This window comes from Pinus tabuliformis, chromosome X (assembly GCF_031772625.1).
Source record: "Pinus tabuliformis cultivar Carrire ecotype Pingquan chromosome X, CPIR1, whole genome shotgun sequence".
Lineage (NCBI taxonomy): Eukaryota > Viridiplantae > Streptophyta > Pinopsida > Pinales > Pinaceae > Pinus > Pinus tabuliformis.
The window spans coordinates 1,184,869,639-1,184,897,001 of NC_142308.1; positions in this window are offsets into that span (position 1 = coordinate 1,184,869,639).

Below are 27,363 nucleotides of genomic sequence, written 5' to 3' on the forward strand. Positions count from 1 at the left end.
TTTGTTAACACATCAGCTACTTGTTCGTCGGCCGGGACATACTATAGCTTCACGATCCCATCCTATACCAAACTGCTAATGTAGTGGTACTTATTGTTGATATGCTTCATCCTTGCATGGAACACGAGATCTTCAGACATCTTAATGTGGTTTTGATTATTACAATTTATCATAGTAGGACTTAGAGGCTTCTTTAAAAAATCTAACAGAAGTTTCGTCAACCATACAACCTCCTTTCCTACTTCACATGCAACCACATACTCATCTTTGGCACTACTCAAAGCAAGAGGATCTTGCTTTCTACTTATCCATGAGTTCATCACAGATCCCAAACTAAAACATCCATTAGTAGTGATTCTTTCATCAGTCCCAATAAGAATCTGTAAAACCTGTCAACCTGACTTCCTTGCTATCATACATTAGGTAGTGATGTATAGTGCCACGTAGATATCTTAATATATGCTTGGAAGTTATCCAATGATCATGATGAGGCTCCAATTGAAATTGAATAAGAATTTTCATAGCAAAACATGTATTTGGTCTAGTATTTACCATATACATCAAATAACCCACCAACTTACAATAGGTGGTAGGATCTACGAGACTCGAGTCAGAGCTTCTGAACTTCTTGAGATTACTAATCATGGGAGTTGTCATGGGCTTGGAATCCATTATACTGAATTTCTGCAACAAATTGATTATATACTTTCCTTGCCCCAGATATATCTCCCCAGGTTTCTGCCATACTTCCATACCTAGGTAATGCATCTGTCCCATATCCTTCATGTCAAACTCGGTTGCCATCATCTTCTTGCATTCTTGTATCCTTCACTCTACACCTGTAATAAATATATCATCCACATATAGTATAATAATGACTGGCTCATTATCCACAACTTTAATATAGAGATTTAAATCAACAATACTTTTTCTGAACCTAATTCTTAGAAGTATGCATCCTTTCTTGCATACCATGCCCTAAGAGCTTGCTTCAATCCATAGAGGGCCTTCTCGAGTCTACAAAAATGAGTGTCTTTGCCATTTATTTCAAAGCCTTTAGGTTGTTCAATCTATACTTCTTCATTGATGGTTCCATTCAGAAATGTTGTTTTTACATCCATTTGATGGATATTCCATCCCATTGTTGCAGCCAACGAAACCAAAGATCCTATAGTAGTATATCTTGTGGTAGGTGAAAAGGTCTCTTCATAGTCTATTCCTTCCTTTTGAGAGAAACCACTTTCAATGAATCTATATTTGTACTCGTCTATGTTTCCATCAAAAGTTTGCTTGATTTGTAGATCCATTTAGAAGTGACAACTGATTTGTCACTTGGTCTAGGAACAATTTCCCAAACCTCATTCATCATGATGAATTGATATTTTTCCTGCATAGCCTTTTCTATATTTCTTGATGAGCATCTTCCTCAAATGTAGTTGGTTCATCTTCTATTAGTTTAGTCATGTATGCAGCATATCCAGAATATCTTTTCGGTATTTTGTTTTCTCTAAAAGTTCCTTTCATATCCCCATGTCCTTCGACATCTGCAAGAGTAGCTTTTAACCAATTTGACCTCTTCCTTGTGTCGGGTATGGTCACAGGTTGAATAGGATCACTTGGTCCTTCTTATTCTTGTTATTGTTTTGTAGTAGGATTGCCATGGTGCTCTTCTTCTTTGAATAGTAGTATGTCTTCATCATCAGAATCAATAGCAATATCCTTGGATCTTTTGTAGGCATGATTTTCATCAAATATAACATCCCTGCTTACTTCAATATGTCTTCCTTCCTTGATGTAGATTATATATGCCTTTGAAGAAAGACTGTAGCCAATGAAAATCCCTTTAATGCTTGTAGAATCTAGATTCTTTCATTTTTCCTTTGAAACATGGATATAATCAGGACATCCAAAGATTCAGAGATGGTCCACACATGGCTTCCTCCCTGTGAATGCTTCTTTAGGCGCCATATTATCGAGGATTTTATCAAGACTTCTATTTTTTATGGTTATTGATGTTTCTCCCCATAGAAATTTTGTTTATCTTAATAAAAAATCATTGTTCGTATACATTCTTCAAGTGTTCTATTTTTCCTTTCTACAAGTCCATTATGTTCAAGATTGCAAGGAACAATAAGCTCCCTCTCAATTCTTGGTTCTTTGCAATATGCAATTATTTCTTTTGAAGTATATTCTCCACCTTTTTCGGATCTCAAAGTATTTATTCTTCTTTCGGTTAAGGTCTCTACTTCAGACCTAATTTCCTTGAACTTTTCAACTACTCCGTCCTTTGATTTGAGTAGATAGAGCCATGTCTTTCTAGAGTGATCATCAATGAAGGTTACATAATAAAGATGACCCCCAAGTCAGCCCTTCCTTCCAGGAAACTTTGATCTAGACCTTCGACCTTGCAGCAATGGAACTTCAACCCAGCAAATCCAAAATTTCAACCTTCCCAGCAATAGAACTTCGACCCAACAAATCTAGAATTTTGACCTTCCCAGCAATAGAACTTTGACCCAGCAAATAGCCCAGTAACTTCGTATAAAACAGAGAGAGAGAGATAACCTAGAAACTTCGATTTGTTCTTCTTCTACAATCCTTCCTTCTTCTCCTTGAACTTTGCACTTTTCTGCACTTCCTTTTTGTGTATCAAACTTGTTGAGCTGATATCCATATAGATCAAAATGCACTTGTATATATAGCCTCTTTTGTGGGTCGAATTGTCCTCTTGTAGGCCGAGTTTATTAGGCAAGGGCCGACTTGGTGTGGAGGTGACAAATTACATATTTGACTCAATAATAATTATTTTTACATGATTCAAAAGCCCAAGAAGGGTCTCATTGAATGGACAAAGACTCTAATGACTCAATATAAAACCTAGAAGTCATCAATGGGGACTTTGACCTATAAAATATGACCTAAGCATGAAGCCCATGCTTTAATAGGCCATTGCAAATTTTTCTTTCTCATTCTTTGACTCAAATATAAATATGAAGACTGAACCTAGTTACATTCTTCAACATAAGGTGCTCCCAACAAATTGAAGCTTTACAACTGGAGCATTTGGATATCAATTGGAAAATTCACTAGCAAATGGTGATCTCCATCTCTCTTATGGAGGAGATCTGGTCCTTTAAAGATAAAATCGCTCACCAAGATAATGAAATTGATGCATTGCGTAGGCAACTGGAAGATATGAAGTGGCTAATTAAGATAAACAAAAACAAGAATTCCACAAGTACAACATCTAGTTGCCCCATTGGCAATTTGCAATTCAATCTCAGTAGACCTTCGACAGAAGTTCTCTCTCCTTATCTATGATGATCTCTTATTGTAAATGTGTTTTTTTACTTGGCCAATTTTTTAATGTCTATGTATGTTGGCCTTTTGTAGTAGTCAGTTTTCATTTTAGTCTTTTTTATGCTCCCGTTAGCCTCTCCTAAGAGGATGCTCTGCAAGAAGAAACAATATACCGAATTTCCCATGTATTGGTTGCATTCGGGCAAAGATTTTAATAGAAAATTTACTCATTTAGGTTGAAAATAAAATAAAATAATGCATGATGTATATGACAATATCTGTAATCATGCAACCTAACTATACATCATTCGGTAGAAGGTTATTTAATATAAATAGTTAAGATTGAGCTAAATTCAATAAAGAAATGCTTAAGTCACTATAAATTTTTAGTGATTCTATAATTTCCTCCATTCAAATTTGTATATCTTCTTTTATTTTAATTAAATTTACATTAAATTTTTTAAATTCAATTTTAAATACGATTTAAACATCTCACTATACTAAATTATAAAGCACCTATTAACAAAACTCTTCACTCTTATACAATTGATTAAAATTTAATATTTTAATAACTCTATCAAATGAAACTTAAAATTATTTTCATTACTGCACAACAAATGATTAACTTCTTAACTTTAACTTATTGTTAATTAATTTAAATAACAAACTTGTTAACACCTTAGTTTTCCCACATTAATTAGTTCGATAGGCCTTTCTTTTGAATCAGTGCATCAAACCTTTTCGTCTACCCTTCTTCTATCCGAATGACACCTACACACGCATTTTTATCCTAATGTTATTTATATTTTAAATATTAAGAGCATGTGTTTCCTCCTAAGAGGTCACAGGTTCAAAACCAGAGGGGGGTAGAGTATGTATGCCTTCGTAGACTTAGCAGTCAAATCGCTGCGCGGAGGTGGGTCCCTTGTCCCACAAACAAGGGGGTCTCATACACCAATTTGGTGTCTGGCTTGGCTGTGACCTTAAAAATGGATATTATTATTATTATTATCTTAATATTATTTATATTTTAGATATAAAATCAATATTAAATTCTTTGTGTTTGGGGAAGTTTTAGGAACATCCTTGCCGTGTGTCCGTCGAATACTCGAATTTTATCACTACTCATTCCGCGGCCGATCCTCCTTTACTCTTTTACTCTTTGACATTTGGTAATGATGAGCGGTTTGGGTGTCTTTAATTTTAGTAAAAAGCTAAAAAATTAATTAATCTTCTTTGGATTTTATTCCTCGTCTCTCGTTTATCCTGTTTTAAGAGACTTGATGCATAATTTTAGCTTGTATTCCTTAAAAATATTAGGTTTAAATTAAAAATGTTTTTTCCAAATACGAGCACTAAATTAATATTTTGAACTTCATATTCATATACATATTTAACACCTACATTGTTATAAAAAAAATAAATAAAAAGAATTAATAGTTGCATTTAAATATGTTTTATTTATTAAAAGTTTTACTAACAAAATTAAATGTAAATTTAATAATTTTATTTTTGTAATGAGTGAAATCCATAATTTTGTTGATTTTTATTGTTATTATTATTATTAGTATAATATGTTTTTTGCTAGCGCTATTCATATAATATGTTTTTTTTCTCCATAGATTGGGTTACAATAAAGGAATTGAACCTTAGATCTCTTAGTTTTCATGATTTCATATTATTTCAAGCACTAATTAAGTTGTCCCCTAAATATAAATCTAATAACTTTAAAATTTAAAATTTATTAATAAATATTTTTTCCACCTATCATTTATAATTTTATTTATTTATTTTCTCTTTTCTATAATCTTTTTTCATAAATATTATACAGGTCTTTCTTCTCATATTTTATACATATTTAATTCAAGTGAAAATTTGAAATAATCTCTTAAAAACTTAATATTCTTATTTTTTTCCTCAAAATCTCTTTAAATTTTAATATATATTTTTTAAATATTACATATATGTTTTTTTAAACTTTAATATATATATATATATATATATTAATTTTAATTTTTGAAAAAAACAATATTAATAAAAATCATCAAATTAATATAATAACATTTTTACTTATTATATTAGGTATAAATTTAATATTTTTAATTTTTTAAAACATATTTATCCTATCATAAAATATTTTCATCATATAATTATTATTTATCAATATCACAAGCTATTTTATTATAAAAAATAAAAATAATTTGATTATTTCATATTATAATTAGATGTATTCAATGATTTACTATAAAAACATTTTTAGTATGGAGTATATAAAATTGTAAAAAAAATGTGCAAGAAAAGTTTGGAGGAATTTTTTTATTGAATAAAAATGTTAATTTATCATTTATAAAAAGGTAAGAAATAATTTAACTTCATTATTTATAAAAAGTAAGACACACTATATTTTCAATACAATTTGATTATTATATTGAAAATAATAATTTATTCTTCACGAATTCATTCTTCTTGAAAAGTATTTTAATTATTTCTTATTTTTAAAAATTATAATAATATTCCACTTCAAGAATTCATTCTTCTGGAAAGTTATTTTAATTATTTCTTATTTTTAAAAATTATAATAATATTCCACTTGCATTGATTAGTTGCTTCTTATTTTGTAAAATTATAATAATATTCCATATTCAATTTATTCATTTTTAATTAAGAATATATATATATATATATATATATATATATATATATATATATCATGTGGTAGTTAGACTGACTAGTGTTTAGCCACTTACAAAAACTTTTTAAGAACAAATATAAAAAATATTAGCAAATATAAAAAATATTATATTTATGTATTTTATATTTTATAAAGCGGCTTAACTTAATGATATCATCATTTTTATCAACTAAATTTTTTGGATCACTTTTTTAATGGTAAGTGTTGTGGACCAACATTCAAAATGTATACTAAATTATTTTTTAAGTCACATAAATTCCTCATGATTGAAGAAGATGCCAAACTCTATATGATAACAGTTTTACGACCAGAAAACCCTTGCCTATGACGCTGCAAGTGAGTAGTATATATTTTGTAGTCACTTAAGAGTTATACATAGCTTCATCCACATAGATCTCATTAACATCAATGACCACTAATCACAAATTCTCTGTGTTACCATAGAGCCAATGGTGTTGCATTAACATGACCCACACCTCAAAAATATCTAGTCATCCGCTTTAACATGGGTCATCACTTGGGGCAAGAACTCCAACTTTACGTTAAACCACAACCCAACCCAACGTACTAGATTCATAGTTAGTACTATATGATATAGTGCTTTATTACATTAGTTAAATAAGTAATTATTAGGTATTATTGTTTTACACTACTAGCTTGGGTACACTACAAGGATGGCATTGGTCTCTGAGTATCAACAATATTAGGATGCAACTGCAAATGAAGAGAGATTTTGATGACGACGAGGAAGAGATTCATACATGTAGTTTAGTGTTCTTTCTGTCTCACACTATGGGTAGTGCAACATCCAATTGTTGTGGTTGTTGTATTCTATTTTCCATGTCGTGTTTTGCTTGTATAAATGGGTAACTCATAGAACAATATAATAGATTTTAGGCAAATTTGTCTAGCTGTTTAATCTCGTGATACATATTTTACTCTTAATGTTGCTATTCATTATATTTTATGATTTACCTCTTGAGTTATTGGCCTTGACCTTATTTTGCAACAAGATCAACATATATTGATTTTTATGGGCTTTCATATAACTATCAATAGTAACTAGGCCAAAGTTCTGAATTTTGGAAATCCATAACAAAATATATTATTCAAAAGTTAAATTGAATTCAAAATTCATGACTGTGATCCAAAGCATAATGGAATGTTGAACTATGATCCTTGAGTTATTGTGTTATGTTGGGAGTGATGTTTGTAATAATTCAACAAAAATCTGGGGCAAAGAAATTGTAGATCTTCTATATAACCTATATGCAAGTTGGGCTTCTAATTAAGAAAATCATTCATTTACACTGTGTTCATATAATTATAATGGCATCTAATTCTCGTACTTGATGTGTTGAATGTCACCCACCCCAGGGAAATAGTCTCCAAATTTGTGAAATAATATTTTCGCAACCCTCTTCTTTGTGTAGAATGCCTCCTCAACTCCATCACCATGTTGAATGTCAGCATCAACAGCGAAAACATAGTGATATCTAGATGCCTCACACTTCATCGCATGATGAAGAATCCCAACCTAGTTAATTGCAATGTCATAAAATTTATGGTTGAGTTCACAACTCCGACATTTGCCATATTTTGCATACATATCTATTAAAATAGCCTCCAAAGAATCCTTTCATCAAATCCCAAGAAAACAAACCTGAGATCTGATGCATGACTTTTCATCTTCCAAGGTCAACCCTGCTACCTTCCAAAACCAACTAATGCCACCCATTAAAAACACCACACAAGGAATAGACGTCCAAATCCGACCCTAGGATGATACATAATAATCTCCAAATTCAAAATGCATAACTTCTTCAAATGAACAGTGAAATGTTGGCTTACACATTCCTATTTAAAACAAATTGAGTTGGTTCAAGTTCAAATCTGCATACTACAAAGGTTAGCTGACCAGGGCTATCTCAAGTCAACCCACCTATTGTTTCGAATCAAATCAAAAGTAAACCAACATCATTCATGCCAAATCTACTTACAGGTTGGTTCAAACGTTTTCAAAATTCGTTGCATATGTATATATAAACCTAAATCTTGCTCCAAAAAGTCATATATACATGTCTTTTGGTCTACAATCTACACACCTACCTTTTAAAAAACAATAGTAAGGACATTACAAATATAAAATACATTGACTCCTAAAATGCAGACAATTTGTTACAGGGCTTGTTTAAGGTACTTCAGTCCCATATTAATTGACAAATATGGTTGGTAGTACAAACTTTTTTCATAATCATAACCCTATAGATCAAACCCTCAGATACTAAAATTCACTAAATGAAAACATATGACATACATGTCTAATTAAATTTTGCTCAATAATATATATATTAAAAAATAAAAATAAAAAAATACACTTAAAAAATTAAATTTAATATATTAATTATCATTTACTTAATTATGGAAATCTATATAAATTTTTCTAATTTAACGGCTTCTCTTTCCACCTATTAAGGCAATTGCTAATAATAACATGAACAGGAATGACAGATTTGGTGGTTTTCCCTCGCCGTGAGAGGTCAAAGATTTGGTGTAAAAGACTCATCACGCTGATTAACAATTCTACCATTATCCAACGCAAATCATTTGATGGGACCCATCGCTACATTGGCGGACTTTAAATGCAGAACGTACACGAATCGTTCCTTTAAGAACGGAATTTCAACGACTATTAGTTTGCCTCAAATTTTAATATTTCTTTCACATCCCGACAAGAAATATGTGAGTTGTGTGCATAACATTAAATATGTAGAAAATGACAGTATTGATATTGAGACTGGATGGAATCAATCAATTTGTATAGAAAGTCTTTAGATTTATCGATAGTAAGGTATTTGGGTAATGGGTTATTTTAATATGATTTTTTGGAAATTTTTCTCGAAGTTGTTAGAAATTCATTGAAATCACAAGTTTGATGGGTAATCCTTGCACAATAGAAGTGTTTTAGGGGTTTTTTACGGCATTAAATTTATATATATATATAAAAAAAAACTAGTTATAATAACACAAATCAAGATCTCACCGTAAATTTCCTAGGGGTTTTTGGTGTTGAATTCATATATATAGTAAAAAAAAACTAGTTATAATAACACAAATCAAGATTTCACAATAAATTTTTCGGCCCGATTCCGGCACCCCAAACTCTTAAAAGTCACACTAAAGACAACTTCTTTGGTTAATCAGAAGCTTTTTTATAAAATTTGGGTTTTCGTTTGGTTAATGATGTATTAAGATTTTTTCTTTAAATTTGGTTGGTCAAAAGTGGCTTTGCTAATGAATTGTGTCATTTGTATTAGAGATCAAAAGTAATGAAATGTTTTTAATAGGAATGTTTTTTACAAGAGAATGTATATTTTATAGGCGTAGTTTAATTTATAAAGTAAAAGGTTTTTTACCTTAATTCGAAAATACAATATCAAGCAAGATTTTGATTTTTTTGAAATACAATATCAAGCAAGATTTTGATTTTTTTGTTATTTAAAATATAGTTTTGAATGTATAAATGGATTCAACACCTTCAAATACCTTCGAGGAACTCCAATTTTTCAAATCAAAATTTTAAAAATCTTTACCAGATTTTGATTAAAATTAACCAAAAAAATACAAAAAATCATTTTATTTATAAATTAAACTAGACCTCTTTTATATACTCTTTAGAAATTCCCCACATACCCCACATAGCGTACGTCCAAGAATACGGATGCGGTGTTTCTCCCATTATTAATGGGTGATGTCAAAGTGGGAGGGAATTATGGCGTAATGTGCTCTCACCTTTTCTTAATTAAAAACTTTCCCATTCCCTTTAATTTGGATCCACATATAATATTATGGCGGGGTGTAAGGGGCCCTTTAGCCTACCTTTCATAGTATTGTTCATTCAAATTACCATTCGTCTTGCGAGTCCCACGTCCACACATAAGGATGAATTAAAAAAATAATGTTTCAATCAATGTATTGGAGTGAATAAAAATTATATATATATATTAATTTATTTTAATTTTAAATTTATTACAAATTATGTATATTAGTTTAGATTTATTTTAATTTCAAATTTATTAGAAATTATATATATATAGTAGTTTAGATTTATTTTAATTTCAGATTTACTAAATGTTGAGAGATTAAATATATTTTTATTCTAAAAAAATAAAAAATTTGCATATCAAGAGATTTGATTCCTCTTAACACTTGGTAGACCCTGAGTTAAATTTAGGTTAGTTTAATTTCTATTTTTAAATAGGTTATATTCCACATAAATGCTATGGGTCAATACCATGGGCCATTTTTATTTTTATTTTTATTGTTATTTTATTTTTATTTTTATTTGAATGAGTTAAAATGTTTACATTACATTACTAATTTTATTTCTCTAGTCGAGTATGCTAAGGATATTGTAATGTAATGTTTAACATTTCAACTAAGTCCAATTATATAAAAATAAAAATTAAATTAAAAGATTAATGTAATGTAATGTAAACATTTTAACCACAATCAACATAAAATAAAAATAAAAATAAGGAAATAAAACGAATCCTATAAAACTAAAATAAAAATGGACCATGGTATTGATCCATGGCATTGAGAACCCATGGTATTCATGTGGAATGTAGCCTATTTAAGGAGGGAATTAAACTAGCCTAGATCCATCTTAACTTTAATCTACAAGCATAGAAAGATCAAATCTCTTGATATGTAAAATATTTAACAAAATAAAATTGTGAAGTACATAAACTTCTATACATATGCTTATCTTAAAATAGTAGAGAAACAATGTACCACTAAAATTTGTATGACTTAAGTAAATTTATATTTTTTTTGGTAAATTACTAGTTTTATTAATCAGTTATAAAGAGTCTCTAATTATAATCTTTCTTTCTTTTTTTTCCTTTTTTTTTCTTTTTTACAATCGTGGTATGTTGCTCCAGAAAACATATCTCCCAGAAAAAAACAATAGCTTTATATTGTTTAATCCATGCCATATGCAAAAATATCACTATTGTACTATTGTAACAAAAATATATTTGTTCATAGCATAGAAACAATGTGGTTGTGTATGGAAAATAGAAATCAAAAGCATTGAAAAGACAATCAAAAGGGACTCAGGATGCCCTTTTAGCTGCAAACATGCAAGATGTGCTCATGGATGGATGAACAAATGAACATGCACCTTTCGCGAATAGACAAACCTGTCAAGCCTTCCAACATACAAGCAAGGAGCAACGTGTAAAAGCAACATCAAGCGAACCAACGACCATTGAAAACTCCACACAATTTTTCATGCGGAGGCGAAGCTTGTACACGCCATGAGGACATCCATCACCCAGCAGCACTACAACTTGACATACACAGCAGCAATAGCACAGACATACCATCACTGTCATGTCAAGTCATGTCGTCCACATCTCTACTGTGGGCCATGTTATCTATCAATGTAATGTAACATTGAAGTCCAAGAGACCCACTTGTTATACAAAGAGTCATGTAAAATCGAAGAGTCCTGGAAGCCAAGCAGTCATGAGGGTAGTCGAACAACCACAAGGGTCAGTTTCACCCTTGTCTATAAATACCCCCTCGTTTGTACATGCAAAGTACTTTTCACCTAAGCTCACTTCTCGAAGACAAAGCAGACAACTCTCCTGTGCTGACAAGCAAGAGTTGAGGCAAATCTTTAAGATAATGGAAACCAGGCAATCATACCAGATTGGACTCCCACACTAAACGACGTGAGGTCTAGTTGGGACTTCATACCGGGGTGATCCCCTGAATGTTGGCGGGTCCAGCACTGTCAACATTTCTGGCGCTAGAAAGAGGGCAACCAGTTATGTATGGTTGAACGTCCTCTCACACTCATTCATCAACCATCTGGTCAAGGAAATAACTTGCACTCCCTCTCTACTACGTGGGACTCTGCAGTTGGTTACGCCTCACCTCCCAGGACTAAACACGAGATTCAGTATCATCACCTTCTCTCCGTCCATCCCATTACTCGTGAGTTCGCGAAAGAAGTCGGATTGATCCCAGGCATACAACATCTTCCATACGCATCAAGAAAGCCCAAAGCCACTCCTATAGGAGTTGTTGTATCATCAGTGGAAGAAGCAGCCCTTTCCAAACTCGAAGGTTTGGCAGAAGCTATTGAAGACAGAGAGGAACCTCCGGTATTACGACAAGGCTAACAAGACACTCTTGTGATCTTGGGATTAGACTCTAGTACAGGAGGCGAAGGTGGAGACGAACCAACAAACTCAGAGCCGGAACCGTCAGATTATGAAAGAGAGGAAGAGGACAAGGAAGAAGAAGAGATGGTTGACCCAAATGTGGAATGGATGAATCAGGGATGATTGGCTTTCCTGGTTGTTCTTCACAAGATGCCAAAGCGAGTGGAGAGAATGAACATCAAGTTTAACCCTAATAGCACGGTGAAGGCAGAAGATCACTTGGACAACTTCTACCTATAGCTGCAGATCCTTGAGGTACGGTATGACGACGTAGCATGTAGATTGTTTCCATGTACCTTGGACAGTCACGCAACCACATGGTATCACAGCCTTCCACCGAACTCTATACAAAACTGGGGTGCATTCAAACGTATGTTCCTTGAAAAATTTGCTGATGACAAGACCCCAGCCATGCTACTCAAATAATTGGGAAGCCTGAAGATGGAGGGAAAAGAAAAGGTAAAAGACTTCAATCAAAGGTTTACACACATATTGAATAAGTTTACAATGAACGCTAAACCTCATGACTCCATCGCTGTTGATTACTACATGTCCGTAATGCTGACCAACATTGCGCAGTTCGTCAAGCGAGATGGGAAACCAACACTCTTGGAAAGTTGTGAAGAGGTTATTGCTGTTGAAAAATACCTGCGTGTAATTGGAGTCATCAAGGATGACGAACCAGGAAAGGACTCCAAATATGTGAGCAGGAAGTCCCAAGCTATGGTGGGCAAAGGTAGAGACAAGGAAGCAACTGGTATTGAAACCCTCACTCGCCTCATCAAGAACTTGACTACGGAAGTGTCTGAGCTCAAACAACGGAAAACAGACACATATGCAAGAATCCATATGCCCAGGCAGAGGCAAGCAAGCAGCTCATCTGCTAGCAACCGGTTCACTCCAAAAACTGCGCATAAATCTGTGTTCCAGGTCGAACAGTGCGTAGATCCCAAGTTCTATTCATTCCATGAAGAACATCACCTCGAGAACTCTTGTTCGGCCTGGAAGCGAGTCGTAAGATATGTATGCAGTCATACACTCGATGCAGGAAACAGTATGCAGGAGCAGGCATAAGACATTGATGATGATGAAGAAGTTGCACCTGATGAACCATAAAGTTTTGGGCATGTGCTGAACATGTATCAGTTCTCGCAAGCAGTGTCGAAAATGAACACCAAGAAGCAACCCCAAAAGAAAAATAACCAATACAATCTCGGGAGTAAATGGGCTCCCTTTACACTTGGGGAAGCACAAGAAAATGTTAGACTACTAATGAGGAAGGCCAACCCACTAGCTGCCCCAAAGAAGAAAACACAAAACAAGTCCGGGAAGATAGCGGCGGACAAGAGTACATCCATGAGCAGCGAGCTGCAAAACACTCCATCGAACAACACGAACATCTGTTCTACCCCGGAAACCTCAGTGAGTTTACCACCTCTGGATTACAACATTGTTGATGACATGAAGAAAAATCGGGCAAACATCAGTTTGTTCGAGTTAGCTAAGATCCAGAGTCAACGAGACATTTTGCTGCACGCATTGGGACAAACAGCAACGGACAATGCAACCTCTACTAGCAAGGGAGCAAGCGCACCTCCCAAATCACTTTCTACTGTGCTTAGCACGCTCTAGATGTAAGAAGCAAACTCAGGTTGCCCTCCATTCTTGCTATCCTTTGAAAATTTTAACTACAATGTTCACAACTGCTTGGTTGATTCTGGTGTGGCCGCCAATGTCATGTCACTCTCCATCGCGCAGAAGATCAATGCACAATGGAGCGAGACATCTGCATGAATCATCCAACTTGATCAAACATCGGTACCAGCCATTGGTGAACTGCGAGATGTGATCATTTGACTATCTCATGACAGTCGAGTCCACCAATGCATCAACATAGTTTTTGTGGACATACCGGAAGCATACGATCTACTACTCAGCAGAGACTGGTCCAGCAAGCTAGATGGATATTTTGCTACAGACTGGTCCCACATGTGGCTTCCGTACAAGGGAAAATGCAACCAAATCTGGGTATTGTCCGAGAGGTATATGAAGCACAATGTTACCCCCCTTAACGGTGAGAATGAACCATTGGCCTTTGCAGAAATCATGTTTGGAAACTGCCTCCTAGAAACAACATTGGGGTGTCATCCTACACGGCCAGATCCAACCCCACTAGACACACAGTTGGGACTCCTTCCTTGCCCAACTGATGGTAATGAAACATGTACAGTGCATTGTACCAATAGTAGAAGTAGCAACAGTAGTAGCGACAGTACTAGCATGCCAAACAGTTCGTGTACAAACAAGATGTGGGCCATGGATTTTGATGAATCAACAACACATGACGGGTCAAGGACCAAGTATATCTCAGTCGCTCAAAATAACAGAAAATGCATGATTTCAAATTGCTTGAATTTTGAGTGCACAAACAACGTTTCAGAGTATAAAGCACTCGTGTTGAGATTACAAAGGACCATCAGCCTCAACATAGTCGCACTCAAAGTGGTACTACACCCCGCGAACAGTTTTGATGCTTTCAAGGACATATCAATTGATGAAGGTAAGCACAAGCAACCCCTGAAAACTGCAGCTGAGGGCAAGAAAGGAAACCACAGCCCTAAGGGTGTAGTTTCCCTCAACAAGCTCTATGATTTTAAGAACTTTTGTCAAGGGTCAAGAAACAACAAAACACACAGGTCCACCACTATGAACTAATAAAGTAACCTGGGAACCAATCACGACCCGAAGATAGTCAGTCTCAGTACAAACTACACACCACAGCAGCGGCAAGTCTTTGACCGCTTGATCAAACCGTACCGGGATGTATCCATATGGGAAGATGATGACCTGAGTACACACTACACGCGAGTAATCCAACGTGGGATTCCAGGTAAAGGAGGAGCCAAGTCGTTGCAACAAAGGCTAGGTAAAACACATATGTCGTTCGAACTCCTTATACAGAAAAAATTGACTAAGATTTTGGATTATTGGATTACTTACAAAGTTCGTCATCATACATGGGTTTCTAATTTAAGTTTTGCATGTAAGAAATTATATGGGGAAGTCTGCTTATGCATTGATTTTAGAAACTTGAACCGCTCCCGGAATAAAAACAACTACCCCATGCCATCATATGAGCCTATGTTGCACGCAGTATCTGAAGCAGTGGTGTCATCTTCACTTAAAGGTCTTTTGGAATAACACCAGGTTCCGGTAGCGGAACCCAGTAGACTTATACTGGTCCATGAGAATCTTGGCACACACACACACGTCGTCAGCAATCACTTGACGGGAGGGTTGACAACCTTCCTGTCAACAGCCAAGATCTCAAGTGTTACTTCCAATAGGTCGGGTTGTGCCCCATGCCATGTACATAGTCTGCTTGTTGCTTGTTGTTTTCATCTTGTTTGCTTTGCTTACTATCTTCGTTTTCACTTTGTTTGTTCTTCTTACTATTTTTGTTTACATTTGTTTTGTTTTCTTGTTATATTACTAGTTTTGTTTCTGGAAATAAGTGCTACCAACTACTACGTTCTAGCTTTTGAATAGAGTATGTGGCTAAAATATGAAGAGACTTGTGACACTGCAACACTTGTCCAATCTTGTGTCTATCTTCTATGTGCTCGTTTATAACCTTCAACTGATGAAGAGACTTGTGACATTGCAACACCACTACGTTTTGGCTTTTGAATAAAGTATGTGGCTGAAATATGAAGAGACTTGTGACACTGCAGCACTTGGGCAATCTTGTGTCTATCTTCTCTATGCTTGGTTATAACCTTCGACCAATGAAGTCTTGATGGAAAATACAAACCATCTGCAAGGGAAGTTTTGGTCCAACCATGAACCTATGTTCACACTAAGAAGCCCCATGCTTGTATTCAGCCTTCTGCTATGTGTGTTCAAGCTCATCCAACTAGTAGAAACGGGGAAGGGGAAAATCAAAACAAGAAAACCTATGTCAGAGGTCTTACATGCTTCTCTAAAGGAACAACGTCTTCTTTTCAATTTGCACTGCCTGCAAGCAAATCAATCCACCTTCATGTTGGTCAACCAGAGAGTTTGAAATGGCAACCACCCAAGGACTCACTCCCCTAAAATATTGCGGGAGGCTACAGACCTTGCCTGCTCTGCTAACTAAGAAAATTGCGTAGATAGGCCGAACAGATACCCAGTGCTCATCCCTGTTTCCCTCAGAAAATTGCGCAATGTTTCTAGCCAACCTCTTGACAGTCGACCGGTTGCTCACCCAGGAAAATTGCGCAATTTTCATGAGAAAGCTCTCTGTTTCCAAAGAGTCTTCTTAGCTCAAAAACTGCGCAGAGGTGATTAGTAGGCTAGCCCCAGCCTTAGCGTAGCTTTTCTCACCAGCAGCTCTCGGTAATAGACTGCCAATTCCCTCAAGGAATTGTGCAGTTTTTTCTGCCAGTGACCCAGCAGCTAGCTGCCAGTACCCTCCAGGAAATGTGCAGTTTTGGCTGCCAAGATCCCAGCCAGTTCCTCCAAATAATTGTGCAATTTTTGTCTTCCAAGCCTCCTTACAGCTTGACCTATTCCTCCAAAAACATTACGCAGTTTCTTTTGCCAAGCCCTGCTGCCCGCTTGTTCCAAAAACTGCGCAAATTTTGCCTGCCCAACCTTCCTGCAGCTCAGACTGTTCCCCCAAAAAACTGTGTAGTTTTGTCCTCCAGCTGGGCCAGACCTCGCAGACAGTCACTGTCGATCTGGATTGCCCATCTCCATCACCTAGTGACTGTTTCGCAGTGCCCAGAGCCTCCATCCCGCCTCACAACCTTATTTCCTCTCCTGTTCACATGCATCCGAAATGATCATGTATCATGGTAGACTAGGAGGTTTTTGGATTTGATATTGTCTCCTCATGATTGATTGCAAGAACAGGCACACAAACAAACATGGAGCGACAACGAATGGGATGAAAAAACGGAGTAGATGCAGAAGGACAGGTTCACCAATGGATGAAAAAACGATGCATGTAAACGTATGTGCTCATGAATGGACGATCATGCAAAGATGTGATCACGGACAAACGGATGACCAAACATGCAAGATGTGCTCACGGATGGATGAACGGATGAACATGCACCTTTTGCGGACGGATGAACCTGTCAAGCCTTCCAACATACAAGCAAGGAGAAAAGTGCAAAAGCAACATCAAGCGAACCAATGACCATCGAAAACTCTACGTACTTTGCCATGCGAAGGTGAAGCTTTGACACACCATGAGGACATCCATCACCCAACAACACTACAGCTCGACATGCACACCAAGAACAACACAGACATACCACTATCTTGTCGAGTCATGTCGTCCACATATCTACCGTAGGCCATACTGTCTATCAATGTAATGTAACTTGGAAGTCCAAGAGACCCACTTGTTGTATAAAGAGTCATGTAAAGTCGAAGATTCCTGGACGTCAAACAGTCATGAGGGTAGTTGAACAGTGACAAGGGTTAGTTTCACCCTTGGCTATAAATACCCCCTCATTTGTACATGTAAAGTACTTTTCACCTCAGCTCCTCCCACATAGCCAAGAGAGTCTGTAATCTTTTCTTTGAGGAGTAAGTAGTGGCTCCAACTCCCCGCTCACGGGGTCAGTGATGTATGGTGTAACGATGTGTCTTGGAACTTTCGCTTAATTCAGAAGCCTACTAACAGGCCAACATGTTTTCACACATGTATTGTAACTGTTGTAAGACTAATCTTAAACACTTGTGATGCATGTTTCTTTAACATGTGTTTCACACTTGAACTATTTCACTTGTCGGAATACATAATTTATTAATGAAAATGTGTTGTATATGTTGTTAATGTTGTCTCGCCTGTGGTGGCTACCTTCCTGGACATCAGACATACCTTTCACATAAAAATTGTTGTGAAAATCATTGCACTCGTGTGGACTCGTCTATTGAGTGTTGTACGTATTATCTTCCCTTGTGTGTTATGACTGCTACATCCGTGCGGAATGTTCCTCCGGAAGTTGTGCACGTCTTGTTGTATTTTGTGTTCCTAGCAGAGTTGGGACTTACTCCCAACCGACTTGGGACTCACTCTCACCCTCTCCCTCTACAGTGAATGAACCATTGACACAAGTAACACTTACAATCACTAGGCGCGTGAACCTCACTTCTCAAAGACAAAACAGACTGCTCTCCTATGTTGACAAGCAAGAGTTGAGGCAAATCTTTAAGATAATGGAAACCGAGCCATCATACCGGATGGGACTCCCACACCAAACGGTGTGAGGTCTAGTTGGGACTTCATATCGGGGTGATCCCCTAAATGTTGGCCGATCTAGCACCATCAACAGGACCTCATGTGTTTCTACTTGGCCCAATAAAGCTTTTATGTGCCAATAAAAAGTTCGACGATGCAAAAATACTAATTTTGTGAACAGTGAGCATGGTTTAGGTCCAAGGTCCACTCAATGGTTGACAATAGAATATTTGCATCGATGAACTCATTTTTCTCCTCCATCGCTACTACAGAGGCTCTATTTAAATGTATTTCAGCAGGGTCCAAATGTTAGAAAACTGGAAAGAAAAGAAATGAATTGAATTAACCAGCAGCTCACAGGTGAGCAAGTTGCACCTAGAGGCTGCACAAACTAGAGTTACACTCTCATATTCAATTAATCAAATATGAGCCAATAAATACATCTCAAAAGAATAGAGAGGTGAGAACAAACTCCTACAACCTAGGAACTAATCCTAACTTAAGGAATTATGTTACAACCATGTAACCATTTCTCTATTAACACAATATAATATTAATATTTTCAACTCTCCCCCTTAATGGAGAAATTATTCTCTTGAAGTCCTAACATCCCCCTAAACAATTCAAACTTCACTTTCCCAAGAGGCTTTGTAAAAATATCAGCGATATTGTCACATGTTTTACAATGTTCAATAAAATTTCTTTTGACTGGAATTTTTCTCTAACAAAGTGAAACTAAGTATCTATGTGTTTCGTGTTCTTATGAAACACTAGATTGTTCACCAGCTTAATGGAACTCTACTTCTCACAATTGATGAAAGTTTTTTATTTCTGCTCTTCTCTTGCGTCATGGAGAAGCCTCCTCAACCATACAGCTTCACATGTCATTGTGCATACTGCTTGGTACTCAGTTTCTGCTGAAGATAAAGAGACATTGCTCTAATTTTTGCTGCTCCATGCTATTACTCCAGATCCAATATTGAATGCATAACCCTTGATAGATCAATCATCCAAGTTACCTGTCCAATCGGAGTCTGAAAAACCTGCTAAAGTAACATCAGATGTATCAGTGTATAAAATTCCATAATCACTAGTACCATGAAGATACCCCAGTACACTTTTTGTCGCTACCCAATGACTTTCAAGAGGTTTAGACATAAACTGGCTCAGCACACTAACAAAGTATGCTAAGTCTGGTCTAGTTGTAGTCAAATAAATCAGACTACCAACTAGCTGCCTATACAAAGTAGCATCCACCACCTTAGAGCCATCGTCTTTGCATGATTTCAAGTTTTGCTACAAATGTATTGATGTTGTTTTACACCGTTCCATTCTGAACTTTTTGAGCAGCCCTCTGACACACTTCCCTTGAGTAAGGAAAGTCTACCCAGAGTCTCTCCACACTTCCAGACTTAGACAACAATGTAAACTTCCTAGGTCTTTCATTTAAAAAACCTGTGACATCTGCAATTTGATTTCTTTGATTAATGCATCTGCATTACCTGTTATAATCATGTCATCCACATACAAGGAAATCAAAATTATTTTCCCTTGTTCATCATACATAGTATATAGATTTAGGTCATTCTTACTCTTATGAAAACCATGCTGTAAGAAAAATGAATCAATCTTCTCGTACCAAGACCTCAGTGCATGTTTTAAACCATAAAGGGCCTTTTTAAATCTACAAACCAAATGCTCCTACCCTTGTTTAACAAACCTTTCAGGCTACATTAAATAAACCTCTTCTTTTAAATCACCATTTAGAAATGTAAACTTAACATCTAACTGGGGTAGCTTCCACTGATGTTTTGTAGCTACTACTATTAACATTCTAATAGTATTCAGTTTTCCTACCAAAGCAAAGGTTTCTTCATAGTCAATTCCCTCCTTTTGTGAATAACCCCAACGGGGACCACGGACTTTTGGCACTTCATCTCCGACGGTTAGGTTTTTGCATGTTTATGGTTTTCCATTGTTTCTCAATAATAAATAAGTCTTGGAACCTCATTGTAACATAATTCAAAAGGCACGTAGTTGTCATATCCCTTCTTAGAGATAAGATACCATCGCCTAAGCTAGTTTATTTCCTTTCTGCATGTAAACAATTTTCAATACTTTGTTATTAATGAATTGAAGTTCTTTTTCATTGTATCTTTGTGTCTTTGTCCATATCTGTATTTCATTTCATTCCTGCATAAATCTGGATCACTTACTTAATTGGATGAGGGGAGAATTTGTACTATGTGATAAGATGTGTGTTGGGAAACACAGTAATTTCTTGGGTTCTTAAGGTCTCATCATTTGTGCAAGAAGTCTTACTTCATCCCCGTTCGGTTTGAGGTAGTCTAATTGGCAGCTCTGCTCAAGCTTGTGAGTACATGTACACGTAAATAGGTTTTATTACATATTCAATTAGCATAGAGGAGAGTATAATATGTGTCGATATCTACGAATTGAGCAACACAACAACTTTAGGAGTTAATCATGTCTTATTATTTGTTCACGGAGTCACTATTTATTCTTTTCTTGTTCTTGCCAACATAATTTGCGACTATGCTTATGCTTGTGGGTACTCTTTTATGCTAGTCTTGTTTCCTCTTTTGGGCCCTTTCAAACTTAGGTACCTCTCCTCCTTGTGTGAAAAATTATCTTTTAAATTAGCTCTATGTGGTGATTGGCTCCTCCTCTATGGCTTGTGTATCCCTGGCCTTGCAGACAATTGTAACCCTTTTGTTCCTCTCGGTTGGGAGCGGTTGCGGTGCCCTTGCCTTCATGGTGTTGTCACTTGGCCCTAGTTTGCCATTAATTATTTTCCTATAAACCTTCCCATTGGACCTCTGTCTCCCCTGAGGCCTGTCCTCTATGACACCTGGAATTTTCTCTCCTGTAACCAGGAATGGAAAATTCAAGGTTCTGGGGGGCATTAATGACTATATAAGCTGTTGAGAAATTAGTGCTATTATTATTAGGGTTAGATTTCTCTTTCTTTATAATTACTTGTGAATTATGTTGTCTTATTTTACTTCTTTATTATATTATCTTTCATTAAGAAATTACCAAATTATGTGTGTATGAAGATCACAAGAACAAAAGACACAAGATGTAGGCACTCAACCAGGGAAGAACCCCTATCTAGGGGAAAGCCTAGTCAAACTTCTTCCTTCAATAATTAAGAGGAGATAATTCAAGACACTTCAACCTAGACACAAACTTCCTCCAACCAGCAAGTCAAACCTTCCTTCCAGCAACTTCGATCTAGACCTTTAACCTTGTAGCAGCAAAACTTTGCCCAAAAAATCCAGAATTTCGACCTTCCCAGCAGCAGAACTTCGACCCATCAAATAGCCCAGTAAATTTGCATAAAAAAGAGAGAGAGATAGGCTAGAAAATTCGACTTGTTCTTCTTTTGCAATCCTTCCTTCTTCTCCTTGAACTTTGCACTTTTCTGCACTTCCTTCTTGTGTATTGAACTTGTTGAGTTGATGTCCAAATAGATCAAACTGCACTTGTATATATAGCCTCTTATGTGGGTCGAATTGTCGTCTTGTAGGTCGACTTCATCAGGCAAGGGTTGACATGGTGTGGACGTGAAAAATTACATATTTTACTCAATAATAATTCTTTTTACATTATTCAAAAGCCCAAGAAGGGTCTCATTGAATGGACAATGACTCTAATGATTCAATATAAAACCTAGAAGTCCTCAATGGGGACTTTGAGCTATAAAAGATGACCCAAGCATGGAACCCATGCTTTAATAAGTCATTGTAAAATTTTATTTTTCATTCTTTGACTCAGATATAAATATGAAGACTGAACCTAGTTACATTCCTCAACACTCCCTCTTAACTAGGGAGGTATTCATAATTTACACATGTATATACAAGTACAAGGAAGATATCAAAACACAAGAACTACAAATATTTTAGGCACACACGGTGCCACGGACTAGATTCCTGACTAGGGAAATCTACCCAGGTGGGACTAAGATGAACTAAAACTTTCAGCCTCTCTAGGTACCATCAGGCTTACTTTCTAACCATCAACCCAAGGAACTAGGTGTGTAATGCAAGGTCAGATCTCTATGACCAACGCCACCTTCCTTTCTTTGGGACCTAGAAATCAACACATAGGCCAACCAAATGTCCTCCCAGGAATTTTACACAATATGCCTCCTCAAATATATTCCAAACACTTATCATCAACGAGATTAGTGATATAAACAAAATCAAGCATTCTTCTAAGATATTCAATATTTTTATTAGGAAGAGACTTTGTTAACACATCAACTACTTGTTCGTTGGTCGGGACATACTATAGCTTCATGATCCCATCCTATACCAAACTACTAGTGTAGTGGTACTTATTGTTGATATGCTTCATCCTTGCATGGAACACGGGATCTTCAGACATCTTAATGTGGTTTTGATTATCACAATTTATCATAGTAGGACTTAGAGGCTTCTTAAAAAAATCTAACAGAAGTTTCCTCAACCATACAACCTCCTTTCCTACTTCACATGCAACCACATACTCATATTTGGCACTACTCAAAGCAACATGATCTTGCTTTCTACTTATCCATGAGATCATTGTAGATCCCAAACTAAAACATCCATCAATAGTGATTCTTCCATCAGTCTCACTGCCACCCCTATAAGAATCTGTAAAACCTATCAACCCGACTTCCTTGCTATCACACATTAGGTAGTGATGTATAGTGCCACGTAGATATCTTAATATATGCTTGGAAATTATCCAATGATCATGATGAGGCTCCAATTGAAATTGAATAAGAATTTTCATAGCAAAACATATATTTGGTCTAGTATTTACCATATACATCAAATAACCCACCAACTTACAATAGGTGGTAGGATTTACGAGACTCGAGTTAGAGCTTCTCAACTTCTTGAGATTACTAATCATGGGAGTTGTCATGGGCTTGGAATCCATCATACTGAATTTATGTAACAAATTGATTATATACTTTCCTTGCCCCAGATATATCTCCCCAGGTTTCTGCCATACTTCGATGCCTAGGTAATGCATTCGTCCCATATCCTTCATGTCAAACTCGGTTGCCGTCATCTTCTTGCATTCTTGTATCCTTCGCTCTACACCTGTAATAAATATATCACCACAACTTTAATATAGAGATTTGGATCAACAATACTTTTTCCGAACCTAATTCTTAGAAGGTATGCATCCATTCTTGCATACCATGCCCTAAGAGCTTGCTTCAATCCATAGAGGGCCTTCTCGAGTCTACAAAAATGAGTGTCTTTGCCATTTATCTCAAAGCCTTTAGGTTGTTCAATGTATACTTCTTCATCGATGGTTCCATTCAGAAATGTTGTTTTTACATCCATTTGATGGATATTCCATCCCATTATTGCAGCCAACAAAACCAAAGATCCTATAGTAGTATTATCTTGTGGTAGGTGCAAAGGTTTCTTCATAGTCTATTCCTTCCTTTTGAGAGAAACCACTTTCAATGAATCTATATTTGTACTCGTCTATGTTTCCATCAAAAGTGTGCTTGATTTGTAGATCCATTTAGAAGTGACAACTGATTTGTCACTGGTCTAGGAACAATTTCCCAAACCTCATTCTTCATGATGAATTGATATTTTTCCTGCATAGTCTTTTCTATATTTCTTGATGAGCATCTTCCTCAAATGTAGTTGGTTCATCTTCTATTAGTTTAGTCATCTATGCAGCATATCTAGAATATCTTTTTGGTCTTTTGCTTTCTCTAAAAGTTCCTTTTGTAGCCCCATGTCCTTCGACATCTGCAAGAGTAGCTTTTAACCAATTTGACCTCTTCCTTGTGTCGGGTATGATCACAGGTTGAATAGGCTCACTGGTCCTTCTTATTCTTGTTATTGTTTTGTAGTAAGATTTTCGTGGTGCTCTTCTTCTTTGAATAGTAGTATGTCTCATCATCAGAATCAATAGTAATATCCTTGGATCTTTTGTAGGCATGATTTTCATCAAATATAACATCCCTGCTTACTTCAATATGTCTTCCTTCCTTGATGTAGATTATATATGCCTTTGAAGAAAGATTGTAGCCAACGAAAATCCCTTTAATGCTTGTAGAATCTAGATTCTTTCATTTTTCCTTTGGAACATGGATATAATCGGGACATCCAAAGATTCAAAGATGGTCCACACATGGCTTCCTCCCTGTGAATGCTTCTTTAGGAACCATATTATCGAGGATTTTATCAGGACTTCTATTTTTTATATATACAACGGTTATTGATGTTTCTCCCCATAGAAATTTTAGTTATCTTAATAAAAAATCATTGTTCGTATACATTCTTCAAGTGTTCTATTTTTCCTTTCTGCAAGTCCATTATGTTCAAGATTGTAAGGAACAATAAGCTCCCTCTCAATTCTTGCTTCTTTGTAGTATTCAATTATTTCTTTTGAAGTATATTCTCCACCATTTTCGGATCTCAAAGTATTTATTCTTCTTTTGGTTAAGGTCTCTACTTTAGACCTAATTTCCTTGAACTTTTCAAATACTTCGTCCTTTGATTTGAGTAGATAGAGCCATGTATTTCTAGAGTGATCATCAATGAAGGTTACATAATAAAGATGACCTCCAAGTGATTTTTCAGACATAGGCCCACACACATCTAAATGAATGAGGTCCAATATTTTTTTAGACCTTCTTTCACTACTTGTAAATGACTTCCTTGTATTTTTTCCCCCAAGGCACATCCCTTTCATATTCCTTCGCGATCTTCTTTGATATTGGGAATGCCATTTACCAATTGATTGAGACAGAGAATAACCTTATAATGTAAATGTCCATATCTTCTATGCCATAGTTCAATGGGATTGATTTCCATGTGAACTAGGGCTTGAGGAGATGGTGTTATGACTCTATATAGACTTCCTTCACATATTCCAATAATCCTAGCTTTATCGATAATTGAATGTTTTACCCAAGCCAAGACTTTTCCATCTATAATAGCAATTCTAACACCTTTATCTTCTAAGCAAGAAATTTAAATTAAATTCTTTTTAAAACCTGGAACATAGAGCATATAGTTGAGATCTAGCTTTTGTTAGAAAATTATATATTACAGAGCAATGGAACACATAGAATATTGCATAAATATAAACACAAAAAACGCATAAAACCAAAGAGACACAGATATACATGGTTCACCCAGTTTGGGCTACGTCCACCTCGAACAGCCAGTCCTTCCTTTCTATTATCCAGCAAAATGAAGAGACACAACCTACAGCAGATCCGCCGTAATATCCTCTGTTTTCTCTCATAGTCTCACCTCTCTGTTTCTCGCTCGGAGAATACACATTTTTTTACACAGCCTCAATACAACGCCCTCATACATAGAGAGGGGTTGCCTTCTAGGGCATAAAATCCTAAACTAAACATAAGTTCTACCGTTAGATCATCCGACTAATGAACGGCCCAGATTGACTAGAAATTACTATACTTTTACAAGGCAATTTTACATCTGTTTTTAGCTTCGGGGGCACTGCCCCCAAAACCCCCTCCGGGGGACCGCTGGCCCCTGGACCCTCCAGCCTGGGGGGATTAGCCCCCCCGGACCCCCACAGGGGGGACAAGCCCCCCTTGCACCACCCCCCCCCCCCCCCCTCCATGGAGGGGTGTACAAACTTCCTGGGGTATACATCCGGTTGAAACAAAGACCTCTAAATAAATCATGCTCCACACCCAACAATCTCCCACTTGGAGAATGATTGTAGCAATTCCACCGCTGCTTCATTTGTTGGATAATGACTCCTCTTTGGACCTGGTTGTTTCTCATCTTCATCGTCATCCTTGAAGACCAATTGAAACTGAGCATATTCTCAGTTTCTCCCTGGTTACAACTTTTGTTAGCATATCTGCAGGATTCTGGTTCCAACTGTTGATGCATATGGAACTTTAGACATATAATCCATGTCTTCTTGGGTCTTTGGGCACATTTCCTTACTAAGTTTGAAATGGCTAGCAAAAGGTGTACTAACTAGTTTTTCATTGTGCATATTAAATCTTCTCAACACCTTTTGTATGTACTCATTCTGAGACAATGTTAATTTGCGATTTTTTCATATCTCTAGTTATTCTCATACCAAGGATTTGTTTTGCAGCTCCCAAATCCTTCATTGCAAATGAATTTGCCAATTTTCTTTTGAGCGCATTTATTTCCTGCATGTTAGACCCTGCAATAAACATGTCATCCACATACAATAACAATATAATGTAGCTGCCATCATTTTGCTTTTTCAAATAAACACAATGATCAGAGTGACATCTAGTATAACCGTGTTCAAACATAAACTTGTCAAATTTTAGATACCACTACCTTGGAGCCTGTTTTAAGCCATACAAGCTCTTCTTCAACCTGCACACTAGTTTCTCCTTCCCTTTTACCTCATATCCTTGTGGCTGCTGCATATATATCTCTTCCTCCAAATCCCCATGGAGAAAGGTTGTCTTTACATCTAACTGCTCAAGGTGCAAATCTTCAACTGCTACTAGACTTAAAATAGTTCTGATTGAAGTCATTTTAACAATAGGAGAAAATATTTCATCAAAATCAATACCTTTCTTCTGTGCAAAGCCTTTCAACACAAGTCTAGCTTTGTACCTTTGTTTTCCTCCATCTTGTTCCTTTAGCCTATAAACCCATTTATTCTACAATGTAGTTTTACATGCAGGAAACTTGACTAAGCCCCAAGTCTGGTTATGCATTAAGGAGTCCATCTCTTCTTCCATTGCTAGCTTCCACCTCTTCCTGTTTTCAACCTGCATTGCTTCTTCATAACAATCGGGCTCACCAGAATCAGTCAACAATAAATAATATAATGAAAGAGAGTATCATTCAGGGGGTATACTT